Raw genomic sequence first — 14171 nt, 5'->3', positions numbered from 1 at the left:
ATCGAATGGCCATCAGGAGTATATGGCCGAGTAAGGGCGCCATGTTTCTATCAACTGATATTTCTAATGCACTCTGACTCTATTTCTCTCTGTAATCGCCTTTACAATACTTAACATTTTGGTACAATGCGTACCTTTTTCAAAAGATTTTAACTTGAGTTAAAACCTGTTAAAAAAAGTACGTATTGTAACGAAACGTTAAGGATTAAGAGATGAGTTTTTTCATTAAATAAATGTTGAGTTCGAAAACATGGTTTTTGGCTCAATTTTATTTCAATTTATGTGGATCGTAAAACATAAAGAAGAAACATTTGCTCCGTAGTTACACTTAATACTGGCATTGTGACTAATATTAGTTAATCAGCGTAGGCAGCCGTAAATTTCAAAAATTAATATTTTCAAAACTGGGCTCTACTTGCCAAAAAGCTGTGACACATGGCGAATGAAATTCGGTAATCTTTGGAATAATGCTCACAGGAACAAAATTTGAATTTTGACTCTCAGGCCCTTACGAAAATATATAATGGGAAAAAGTGCCAAGCCTGTTCTTTTTTTCTGTCATTTTTCCCTGTAGATTTTCGCAGCCGCAGGAAAACGACAGCCAAAATAATATTAATACAAAGGATTACATGCATGACACGTACACGAAATTATTATAAATTATGACCAATTAGGGGACGTCATTTTTGGCTGTCGTTTTACTGGCCGTTTTCCTGTGGTCGCGAAAAAAATACAGAGAAAATGCAGAAAAAAATGAAATGCTTGTTACTTTATTTCCTATCTTATATTTTTGTAAGTGTTTACATTTGAACTATTCAGAAAACGTGATTATTTTATATGCTTTCTGATTGAAAGAATAACAAATTATTGAGTCAAAACTTTAAGCGTTAAAAATTAAATCCTTGTTAATAAATAAATCATTGTGGACTCGGAATATTTAAAAAGATTTCCAAACGATTTTCTTTTAATGTTAAACGAATTTTATTCATGAATAATTTTGAAATGTGATTGTGCCAAATTGTCCTCTCTTGGTTTTTTCAGGGTATCCATAAGATTGAATTTTCCAATTTCCCTGATAATTCCTGACTTTTTCTTGAAATTTAGACGAATTTCCCTAACAGGAAATTATTAAAAAAGCGAATAAGGTTTCAATAATGTGTCAAGCAAAATAGTGAAACAAGCTCAGACAAATCAGCGGTGTCACTAACGAAAAACAAAATGTCCTATAATGTATATTTTTTGCTACTTTTTGTAGTTGCAAATATTCACTCAAAAAAATTTTCTTTTGCTTTATTAGTTTTTGAGAAAACACAGCGGCGCTAGCTTGCCATCAACTCATCGGGTTACCCTCTCCAAAAATCATGAAATTAAAAAAAAATGACTAGGTTAGATTTTTTGCTATTTTTTGCTTTACAATGCGCTATGAATCGCTTTTGTAAAATCAACCCTTATTTTTTTAATTTACCTCCTATAATGAAAAAAGTATTAAAAAATGACTAGCATATATATTTTTGCTATTTATCTGCTTTCCAATGTGATATGAAGCACTTTTTTAAAAATAAACCTTTATTTTAAAAATCAACCCCCTGTTTTACAAAAACTTTTTTTAAAAAAAAGCTATCTAGATGCAAAATACTTATAAAATTTTAACATAGTATTTTTATAGCATAACTGAGGAGCAAAATTATTTTTAACCCCTAATCGTTACAAAAACAAACCCCGTATTTGTATGCGAATACAAACCTGCAGACTGCTGCCAAAAACTGTATACGTTAACTGTTAGGATTTTTATGCCTTTCTTTATTTTCCAATGACATATCAATCGCTTTTGTAAAATTAACCCTTATATAAAAAAGCAACACCCTGTAATGAAAGCAGGCATTGAAAAAAGTAGTTATCTACATAGATGGAACTTACATATAAAATAGTAAAATGTTGCTTTCAAGCATAATTATTTCTCATCCCTAATCTTTACAAAATAACCCTTTTAATGTATAAGCTAAAATTGCAACATCTTTTACAAAATTATTTCCCAGTCTATGTGTATATATTCAAAAAATATAATTTACCTTTTTCGATGCATCTTTTAATGCCTTTAAACAACTTTTAGCACAAAAAATTCTTAAGGAAAAAAATCCATGTTCATATAACGAACAATCTAAATGTTCAGAATGATTGATAATTTCTTGAGAGCAGACTTTTTTTAAAGTAATTTTTTCAAATAGTGATTAAAATTATTTTTAAAGATAATTAGAAATAATTTTAAAAGTCCAAAAAGCAGCCGTGTGACTAGGGATGCTGGGGATCTACATTTATGATGTAAAATACATTTTGGCTTTTATGAGATTTTTAATATAACCTATGAGAACCATTTGCCCAAAATCATATTCACAAAAAATGCATCCCGTTCTGTACATAATTATCACATAATATCAAGTCGCCGATTTATTATCTCTTTCAAATACAGGGTCGTGGTGTTTCTGCTAATAAATATTCAAGATTCGTACTTGTGAAAATTCGATTTTATTAAGTTGGTTCGGATTCTTGATTTTTTCAGCGGGTTAACATGGTAAGAAATTATGTTCCAATTGTCCCAGGAAACCACCCCTGACGTTAAATATGACTTAGTTTGATGAGAAGACCTTCGAGAATCTTTTCGATTCTGCTACTGTCAGAAATCCTCAAATTTCGAACTTATCCAGGTATATCAATCACCTGGTTTTTAGCAGGCCCAATGCCCTAAGGTATGAAATTCTAGCATACCCACAAAACTACTCTTATCGCAAAATTCGTCTGAATTTGATTAGTGGTAGACTATCTACATTTCTAGACAACTGCATCAGGGAAACCCATACAAGTTCAACGTTATCTAGGTAGATCGTTCACTTGATTTTTTATCGACTGAATGCTGTAAATGATCAAATTCTTATTACCGCAAAAACTTCCCTTATCGTGAAGTTAATTTCACTTTTTTTAGCATTATATGACAATTTTGTACAGAACGGGATGCATTTTTTCTGAAATGTGATTTGGGCAAACGGTTTTCATAGATAAAAGATCAAAGATAAAACACAGATTCAAGCCAAAATGTATTTTACACAATACATGTAGATCCCCAGCATCCCTATTCACATATGTGCTTTTTAGGATTTTAGAACAATTTTAACATTTCTTTAAAAATAGTTTTAATAACTATTTGAAAAAATTATTTTAGAAAAAGTCTGCTCTCAAAAAATTTTCAACCGTTCTGGAAATTTATATTGTACTTTACATAAAAATGGATTTTGCTCATTAAAATATACACATATAGACTGGAAAAGAATTTTGATGAGAAATAATTATGTTTAATGTATAGAATTTTTGGTATCAGTCATAATATTGCTGCTTAGTTATGCTTTAAAAATATCGTGTTAATATTTTATAAGTATTTTCCATTTAGACAGTTTCCTTTTTTCAAATACGTTTTTGCAGCACAGGGGGTTGCTTTTTAAAATAAGCGTTGATGTTACAAAAGTGTTTATATCACGTTGGAAAGCAAAACAATAGAAAAAAACCTAGCCTAGTCATTTTTTTAATATTTTTTTTCATTAAAGGGGTTACTTTTTTAAAATAAGGTTTGATTTTAAAAAAGCGATTCGTAGCCCAGTGTAAAACCGCTGAGTTTTCTGACCTGATTAATGAACTAAAGCATATGTATCCAAACTGTAAGTAAAGAAATAACTACAAATAAAAACTAAGAATCGAATTATATTTTGAGAGAATGTGCATTGAAAAAATATTTATATTGATATTAGGAAGTGCTTCCAAAATATTATAAAAACATATAAATTTATATTTTCCCTGAAAGCTGATACATTTCCCTGACTTCCATGACATGTGGCCACCCTGTTTTTTTCACAAAAATTAGTATTTTTTGGCAGCTTACTGTATCCTAGTCCGGAAGTCGGTACCAATTCTGGAAGCAGGATACTCTGGCGCGCCGAAGGAACCGAATGGAGCCTCTACGAAGTATGCGTAAAGACCCTAATTAGTCCCCATTTGGTTATATTTTGTAAACTAAACTTATTTAAACAAAAAAAAAAAAAATTTACGGGACTTTCTGAAAATATAGAGATATAAAAATGATACACCGGTATAATGAATGGACGCAAATTCTAAACTTTATTCACAAAATGTTTCGTGTCATCTCTATAATATCTCTAGAACCAGGCGTATACTCTTATCCTTAAGATAAGATTATAGATGACCGTTCAGATAATCGCGATAATATCCAGATACTTTTCAGATAATACACTTAAAAAAAACAAACAAATTTCAGAAAACAATATAAAAACAAGTAGGAATACATAGCTAATTATCAGAATAGTTATTTCTGCATTTATAGTTGTTTTTACATTTTTTACAACGACAAACAGTTACCGTGGTTACTGCTAGCCATTTTGGAAATTTTGAACTTTGACTAGCGGAGTGGGGTGCGGGGAGCGCAATCGCTGCGCCATCTGGCGTGTACTCCTAACGGGATCAAACTATGTTTCGACACTCTCGCCATTGTGAGTGACCACCGCCGACTAGACACACACACACCTACACACCCACATAATGGTAACTTCACTGTTAACAAAAATTTTATAATAATTTAATATACATGTAAATAAAGTCATTTCAAATACCGTAAAGTAATTTTAATATAACATCATGTTGTGAAATTTATATACATGTATATTAAAGTCGGTAAAACGGAGTGCGTGAACACAGAAAATTCGTTAATGCCTTCAACTATAATCAAATATTAAAAAATAAAGTAATAACCTTAAATTCTCCATGAATGCTAGAATTTTAACATAAGTACAGTGGTGCTTGGGGGTTAGAATACTTAAAAATGGAAACATTTAACTTTTCTCCTAAAAGATCAATATGCGGTATATGAAATTTATTATACAATGTCTCTTAATAGCAATTTCGTGTACCGATATTTTAGATTTAATATACAAATGTATATTAGGACATAACGATGAAAAAGTTTTTTGTGCGAAGTTCTAATAGCAATTAAAATTTTCTTTTGGGAGTCAAGCATACTCTCCTAAAGTTTCATAAATAAAAAATTTTTCTCCGCATCGTAGATATAGCTAAAAAATTCGAAAACTAAGTAAAAATAACATATATTGTTGTTGCAAAGTAAAGTTAATACATTCTCATTAATGTATATCAAACATTATTTGGTGAAATAGTCAAAAAATTTACCGTGAATTTAAGAAAATAGAGAAAAAGTCTACCTTTTTCAATCTTTTGAAACTTTAAACTCAGTTAGGGAGGGTAAAAAATATTTAAAGGGAATAATCGCTATACAGATATAAATCGCCTTGCTCCAAACTTTTTTTATTGATAATTTAAATCTAAAAAAAATGTCTGTTTATATTTGATAAATTGCTTCGTTTTTTTTTATTTTAAGCTATATATTCTTTTTATTTTTTTCATGGAACTTTACTTATTACTACATTCTTTTAAACGATCCGCCAAGAATTCTCTGGGATGTCGAGAGCAGAGCTACCGCATGTTCAATGGGGTGGAGCGAAAAAATAAAAAGTCGGCTTTTCGAAACTGTCGAGTGCGGAAAAGTTGTGAACCGATGTACCTCCTTAAATTCCTCAAAAATGTGAAATTATAAAGAAAAATTGCATTTTTTGCTAAAAAATGTTAAGTGTTAATAAAACTTATAAACTCTATGTATAAGTACATTTTTATGTTAAACAATGTTTTTCGTGGTAAAGCTACCTGTATATTATATTATATTTTAGCATTTTCATTAGTCATTTCTAGTATTACATTTGTACAGCTTTCGCTCACAGAATTCGAAGATTCAGTGACTCAGAACTCACTCATCGTTTCGGTATCACGAGTACTCATAAATATCCTGTTTAGAACCTGTATTGGTTTTTTGCGTTCGAAATCGGCATTTGTGACCGCGAAGTCAATTTCGCGAGCATCAAACCATGTCGCTGTTCCTCCCCACAGACATGAGTGGCTGCATCCGTGACAACCTGGAGGTATCTTTCCACAGCTTGCATGTGGCATGGAAGCAGGGGGTAAAGATATTTAGCGGCTGAGCCGGTTGTCCCATCTTGTATTTCAGACTTTCTGTATTTAAAAATGCGACGTTTTGCAAGCTCTCTGGCATGGGGCCTCTTGTCAGAGATCATGACAAGCAGCAAGTTTTCTGGGTGGCAAAAAAAGCCGTTTATTTGAATCACCCTATCAACAACTTTCCTCTGGTCTTCAGGGAGAAACAGCGAGTATCGAATCAGAGACTACACATGCCTGGCACCTTTCGTGCAAGATGGGTCGCTTTTGATTAGAAACCAAACAGGGCCATATACTTTCATGACATAATTCACAAGTGATACCACCTATGGGGATGGATTTCATGTTCCTACGTACATTCGAAGAATTTTGTTGGCTGATCGGTACTGAGATCAGTTAAAGTTAAGTTTTGAACGTTTTAGGAGATTGGTCGTAATTCAACTACGGGTGAAGAAGTGCACATTGATAATTGCTGGCCGATGGGCTCTTTATAACTTGAAGGGCCAGTAGTCTCGCCATCAAGTAAGTTAAATAAGTGTCTAAAAGGCAATTCATTGCAATGAAGAAGGCAAATCAGCCACTGCAATGGGCGGTATAATTTTTCCTCAATAAGATAAATAACTCCTCCCACGTGTCCTGTATTTGTATTAGTTCCGTCTGCACCTATAGCTGAAATATTGTCAATGTCTATGTTGTCGGTCTTAGCCTCGAGAAATTGAATCAGACCCGTAGAGATCGAGACTGTTTGCTTGAAGTAGGAGTAATATGTTCGTAGTATAATGATTCTGGCTGTCGTACAATAGTGATATGTTCCTCTTTGACATATCTGCGGTATTGTTTGTTTCCCTCTTCTTCTAAAATAAGGGTTTTGTCTTTGCGCCCGTCAAAATTCAACCACAACAAAGGTGTTTCAATACTCTCAGCAGAGATCTCTCTCATTTGTCTCCTCACCCTTAAACGTTCCCGCCTAACCTTATTTCTATCAATGACGTTTGTAAAATTATTCTCGGACACCAAACCAACATCCTACAAGACAGATAAGGCTATGGCAGCGACGGATCTGTCCAACAAGCCGTACCTATCTCTGACTAGAGCTGTTTTAGAAAGAACTAACGGATTTTGAGAGCAAGAACGTTGCTGCCCTTTTGAAGTCGATGGGGAGAAGTCATCATTGTTAGTATCACTCTTGGTCGGACACTCAATACTACCATGATTGCTATTCTCATCGGCTGGGAAATCTACTTCCCTGCCTCTGTAAGTACCATCTGGCAACTTTAGAAGTCGGACAGCTTCCTGTGTTTTCCTAGCCTCTCTCTTTTGAAGAACAGTGGTTGTTTCTTTGTCAAGAGTACCGATGACTATTTTACGGACTGTTCTCTGATCAATAAGAAACGCATATTCTCTCTGTGGAATGTTTCTCTTTTTGGTACAAGAGCATAAAGCAAGGTCTAAATATTTGCAAGAGCATATGTCGAAAAGGCTTGTTTGTGCATGTAATTTAAAACTTTCAATAGTTTTGGCAACTTTATTGCAGCTTTGAAGTTTGCTATGTGACTTCATGATGGTTTTATATTTTGCATGATAAGCCTTTAACATTTGTACAACTCTTTTATGTGTATCATGTAGTATTGATGCTTTTTCGTACACGGAAATAATCTCCTTGGCTATGTTCTCAGAAATGTCAGAAAAAAGGGTTCTTTCTTTCCCTCTTCGGGAGCTAAACGTTGCCTTTCGAAAGCACAGCCTTTGATGACATCTTCATACGTGGGAAGTTTAAAAGAAGACAGTTCTTTTGGGCCACCAAACAGGGGGCAGTTGAACGTCGAACGACTCTTAAACTTCGACGAAGTTGCAATTGCAACTATGAATATATTCAGAGAACCGAAGGAAATTACACCTGGCACCAGTTAGCAACACCAGATTGAACAAAAGTATGAAAGAGAAAGATACAGCAACAAGAATATGACAGAAGCGCCAAATGAACCATTTTTAGAACAAAACGTGTACTCTGAGTCCAATATAAACAAGTGAGACAGAGTACACTAGGAAGACAACGTGGTCTAACAAAAAGACTATTACATAGAAGAACAACGATAGCTCCTAAACTCCGTAGAGACAGTGAATATCACGACCGAAAAGGATGCCACCCGCTACCCTACAGAAAGCTTCGTGCTCTAGCTTTGTCCCGACAGGTTTCGACGTGTCTCAACAGAACCAACGCACGCAACGAATGAAGCCGCCGGACCGGCGCCGCGGTGTGGCAGCAAGGAGTAGGAATGGGTAGGGGGCAGCAATTGTGAATATCTTTACCAAAACAGACCTGTCGTTCTCCGAATAGTCTCCTGTCTGTTGCTCCATTGTTGCTTGTCTTGTTGTTCCACTCTTGCCAGGCTTCGATGATTGCAAAAAGCGTTGGCACAAGTGTCTTATATCTGAGGGGATTACTTTGAAGGAGACAACATAAATATTGAGGAATAAATGAATATTTGTTGAGAAAACCATAAAGTCACCTTATTTTTTGAACATACCTCGTATATGGATCTTTAATGATAAAGTTCAACTTTTAACCAAGTCGTTTAATTTTTAATTAAAGAAGAAAAATTGCGAACAAAATAGTTAAATTTTTAGCCACAGAAATGAATTTTCCAGCATTATATTAATGATCCACTAAAATAAGACGAGCTTTCAACAAAATATATTAATTTTTAACAAAATGTTTGAATTTTAAAGCCGGGAGCACGATTCACCTATAAAAAAGGTTGAATTTTCAACTAGAAGTATGATTTTTTAAGAAAAGAGTTAATTTTCTGCTAAACGTTAAATTTTTATTAAACCAGTTTATTGGTTATAAAAATGGTTTAATTTGAAATAAAAAACTTAATTTTCAACCGAATAGTTCAATTTTTGATCGAATTGCTGAATCTTCAACCAAATGAGATTAAAGTAGATCCAAACAGTTCCATTTTTAATAAAAAATGATACATTTTCAACGCAGAAAATTTATTTTCGGTAGAGAAAGAAATTTTTTTAGCAAATGACATGAGTTTTCAATAAGAAAGGAGCAATTTTTAACCAGAAAATATTAATTTTTAATATAAAAATAAATTTAAATCAAAAATGAAATATTAACTTTGTTAGTTAAAAAAAATTAATTCTTATTAAAAAAATGAATTTTTAACAAAATATTTATATTTTTAACAAAAGAGTTCAGCCTAAAAATAACTTTTCATCCGCAGAAGATTAATTTTCTAAAAATAGAATAGTTAAATTTTCGACCAAAGAGGTGAATCTAAAAACAAAAGAATAATTTTTTTACAAAGTAGTTCAACTTTTAACCAAGCTTCTGAATTCCTAACGAAACAAGATGACTTTTGAAGAAAATAGTTGCATTTTTTACAGAATAATAAAATTTTCAACTGAATGCTAGAATTTTTAACCAAACGAGTTGCATTCCGAACCACACATATAATAGTAGACTTTGTACCAAAAAGCATTCAAGCGAAAAGAACGAGAAAAAGGGGCTTCTTAAAAACAAAGAAAAAAGAACAATTGTTTAAAAGTTAATAATAAGGAAACATACTGAATGTTATCTAAGATTTGTTATGAATTACTTTAAGACAGTACACGTAGTTTTGGTTTTAACCATAAAACTGGCATTAAAAATATAAATGAAAAATTTGTAGAAAAACAGCAAAAGGTACGAAAACAAATGGACAGAAAAAAGTTATACGCCCAAAAAAGTCATACAAATTTGTATTCATTTATTACATTCTTGTAACTTATGATGGAGAAAGTAATAGAATTCCCCGAAATTTGACACCACAACATTTAAATTTTGAACCAAATGACGCAAAATACTACAAAGAGTCTCAAAGAGATATGATAGGTTTTGAAAAATCCTACAAAATTTCTTTTAACCATTTTTCAATAGGACTTGTAATTTTTGTTTAATCGTAAGTAATTTATGCAGAAAATCTAACATTTCAATATTACGCGAAAAGACACGAGATACGTAAAAAATCTAAAAGAAGACATGGAGGATATTTTGCTTTATCTATAAAAGATAATATGAAAACCAAAATCCTATTATTAGCATAACAACGTGAGTTAGAGAAAAATGTTTAAAAAAAGGAATGTATTTTTAAAATTTATTTTAAGGTGGTTCAGAAAATATAGATTTAAAATTGTCTGTCAAATAACGAGTGCGCAGCGCGAGTGTCACGATAATATTGTATACCTCAAAGCCTACAGAGCATTGAGAAACTTAATCTTTAACTATACTTATTAAAGTAAAAAATTTAGAATATGAACGCCCATATAAATACTGCGATCTAAAGAGATCTTTTTGATAAAGTTTCATTCAGGCATTTTAAGTGCAAAGAATAAATGTCTGAGCGCGAATCGCGGGAATCAACAGACGCGCGCACTAGGCCCGCTGAAACTTGCGAGCTACGGGCACAACGCACGATAAGAATGTGCCCGCGACAAAAAATAATTCATATTTGTTTGTGGTTTTGATAAATGTTTGCTTATAATTGTTTATGCTTGTAAAGAGAATAGTTTTACGCTTCACGTAGGTCAGGGTTTACAAATGTAATGAACACAGTTTTTCAAATTAATACTGCACGTATATTTTAAAGTACAACACGAACTATTTATTGCACCACAAAAAATGGTAAATATGAGTAGACTTGTTTAGGGAACAGAATTGAAAAGACGAGGTGAAGATAACGACGGTTCGCAAAGATCTAATGAGACTTACGGTCGAATTTGTACTCTTAGATCATGATCGAAGTTACGTGGAGATGTACTTCGAAATACTGAAGTTGTAGGATTCACCAATTAGAACTCAATATTAGTGATTGGGGTCGATAGGCGACACCCTCTGCTAAGGGCAGGCAAACTTTCAGCCGCTGGGTTTTTTCCGGTAATAAACCTTTCGAAGAAGACCAACTTTGAGTTTCGATGGTCACATCGTAAAGAGCTTAAGGTAACAGGCATCGTCTGATAATTCTCCTGAAGATGAGGGACAATAATATTTAAACCTAAGCAGATGTTTAGGTTTACATAAAATACGATAGTGAAAGTGAAATTTCTAACAAGAAACCTGAATCCTAAAATATTAATATTCAATATTCACAGTCTGAGTAATTTCGAATTTGTTGCAATATTATATTTTTTATTTCTTAATCATGTATTTATTTTAGGATCAAACAATTTCCCTTACGGATTATTTAATACAAACAAACAATTAAGAGATAAATGTTTTTGAAACTTTCCTATAATTTCTGACCTTTCAGCTTAAACTGAGAATTTTAAGGCAAAATATTTATATATTCTGATCAAGCACTCGAGTAAAATTCAAAAAAATATTTTTTCAATTTGGAAATTATGGGGTTCTCAATTAAAAAAATCTGCCCGCTTCGCGGGCACATTCTCGTGGCGCGACGGTTGAATCTCGCGCTTCGCGCTCAGATATTTATTCTTCGCATTTGGATGCTTGAAAAAAAACTTGATCAAAAAGTTCTCTTTTAGATGGCAGTATTTATATGCGTCTTCATATTCTGAATTGTCTACTTCATTAAGTATAGTCAAAGATTCAGTTTCTCAAAGCTCTGTAGTCTTTGAGGTTTTTCATATGGCGCGTTTTTCGGCTTGAAATTTTGATTTTCATTGGATTCAAAAAATTTTGAAAACGCTATAACTCGTAGAATTTTTTATTTATCGAAAAAAGTCATAAGGATAAATTGTTTGCTCATTTCAATACTATAAATATCCGTACATACAATTTTTAATTTCTGAAAAAAGTGTTCTAAAAAATTTTCAAAATGCGCTCACTTTTTGAATTTTCATCAAAAATGGCTGGTTCACGAACTCGTCCTTTCTTTTAGGACCTAAAAAAAGTTTGCCAAAGATGAATTTGATTCGTTACTTTTTTCGAGAGTTATCATGTTTACGGACGGACGGCCGGATGGACAGACAGACTGTCGCCATCGTGAAAACCTGATTTTCGGATTCAGGGGGTCTCGAAACGTGGAGATCCGTTGAAAAAGTGTGATGTAAAATTTCCGACCATTCTAATACTTTCTCTATCATAAATGATGAGAATGTAAAAATTGGGACATAATTTACATAAATAGAAAAATACATAAATTTCTATAAAATATATTATAAAAAAAACAAATAAAATGAAAAATAATTTTATTACATAATTTTATTGTTTAATTATGATTTATTTAATTCATAATTAATTACACAAACATACAAATTTAAGAATTATTGTTTACTTAAATTAATAATCGCGATTGAGGCGATATTCCTATAAAATTTAACTTTACATCTAAAAACTCCAAATCGCTAATTATACATGCGAGAACGCTATACGGTTATATTTATTTTAAAAATTAATTATTTTAAATTTCAAGTCAATATGTTTATCAATCAAAACTTTTAATGTCTTCAAATGTATAGTTTAATTTAGTAGCATTTCTACCGCCTCTTTTTCAAAACAACAAAATCATATTATTCATAGACAGTGAATTTTAATTGCAGAATGACTAATTTTTTCCATAAAAGATGTAGCAGCTAAAAATATTTATTAAGATACAATTAAATTTTAATTCAATTCAAAAGTACATCTTATGCATCTACATATTTGCTTGATGCGAAATTTATTCAAATAATTTTGACGTCCAAACTAAAAAGATACATAAGTGACATTTTTATGAAAAATTAGTTTTTGGTATCGGTGGATTCGTATGAGAAAGCTGCATCTAACTGCATAATAAAAAATATTAATTATTAATATTTATTTCAAAAAAAGAAAGAAAAAAAGAAAGTAAAGTCGAAAAAGTTCAAAAATACAACAGAAAAAGATACACAAAGCACTTTGCGTGTCCTAAAAGTTGTACAAGGAACGCAATACGTCATCAATATACACATGAAATAGAACCTAAAGAACTTTGTGTCTTTTTTGGGTTGTAAAAGTGACCGAGTACGACGTGAATAGACAAACGAAAAGAATCGCTTGCCCTTACCTATCTTTTAGTCTTGTCAATTAGCTCGGACTTTGATCGGAAATCCATTGGAAACAAATCCTGGCTAAATTCGGCTATACACTAGCGGCGATCGCTTGAGAAAGTTCGGAACAGCGACTGAATACACAGTGTCCCTTACGTATGCTTTGATGTTGTATTTTGAGGCTGCGCTCGAGCTCTTCAACAGGCATCGTCAGATTGGACTTATGTATCTTTTTAGTGTTTACGGCAGAATTGATTCATTAATTGAAAATAATAATTAAAAAAACTCAATATAAAATTTGTATTTTATATTTTGATGGACTTGTTTATATTTGATGGACTTGTTCGACGGGTGAAGATGGCAGGGGCAAAGTAGTTGGAAGCTTCATTTTCGGGTTGAGAGGCATGGGGGGATCGAGCAATTTTCGCCGGGAGCGCCGTCTACAATTAGTTCCTCGAACTATACACGTGCCGAATCTAGACTTATAATATCTTTGGCAGAGTCCCCTTATGTTGGAAGCATTAGAACACGATTTTATTTTGTTCATGAAACAAATTCGTCAATACTGCACAAAGTTAACCTCAAATAAGATATCAATTTTGTTATCGATTGATGTAAGTCAGCTAAAAGTTATTAAAATCAAAATAAATTAAAATAAAATACAAAAAGAAAAGTTGTGCTTGTCACTCCGAGAGATATTATTTCTCTGAAACATAAGAATCTTAAACATATTCCAAAGGAATATGAAATAGAGGTTTAAGAGAAAGTATGCGTCAACATTGTGAACTCTTTTTAAATTAACATAATTTTTTATCTGCCAAAATGAAATTGGAATTTCATTGGAATTTCGAAGAATATTCAGCTAGAACAAAAAAAGGGATCAGGGCTCATTTAAGAGAACGTCGAAAGATTTCTGATTCTGAAACTGATTCAGTAAGCAAAAAAATCGTCTACTTGGAAGATCAATCTCCTAGTTTTATCTTCCATGATCAATTGCTAATGTTATATATTTAATATTATCTTTAGTAAACAGCGGTGTTCAAGCTCAAAAGGAGGCATTTTTAGTTCTTCAA

This window comes from Belonocnema kinseyi, chromosome 6 (genome assembly GCF_010883055.1).
Source record: "Belonocnema kinseyi isolate 2016_QV_RU_SX_M_011 chromosome 6, B_treatae_v1, whole genome shotgun sequence".
Taxonomy (NCBI): domain Eukaryota; kingdom Metazoa; phylum Arthropoda; class Insecta; order Hymenoptera; family Cynipidae; genus Belonocnema; species Belonocnema kinseyi.
Note: the sequence above shows the minus strand (reverse complement) of the source record.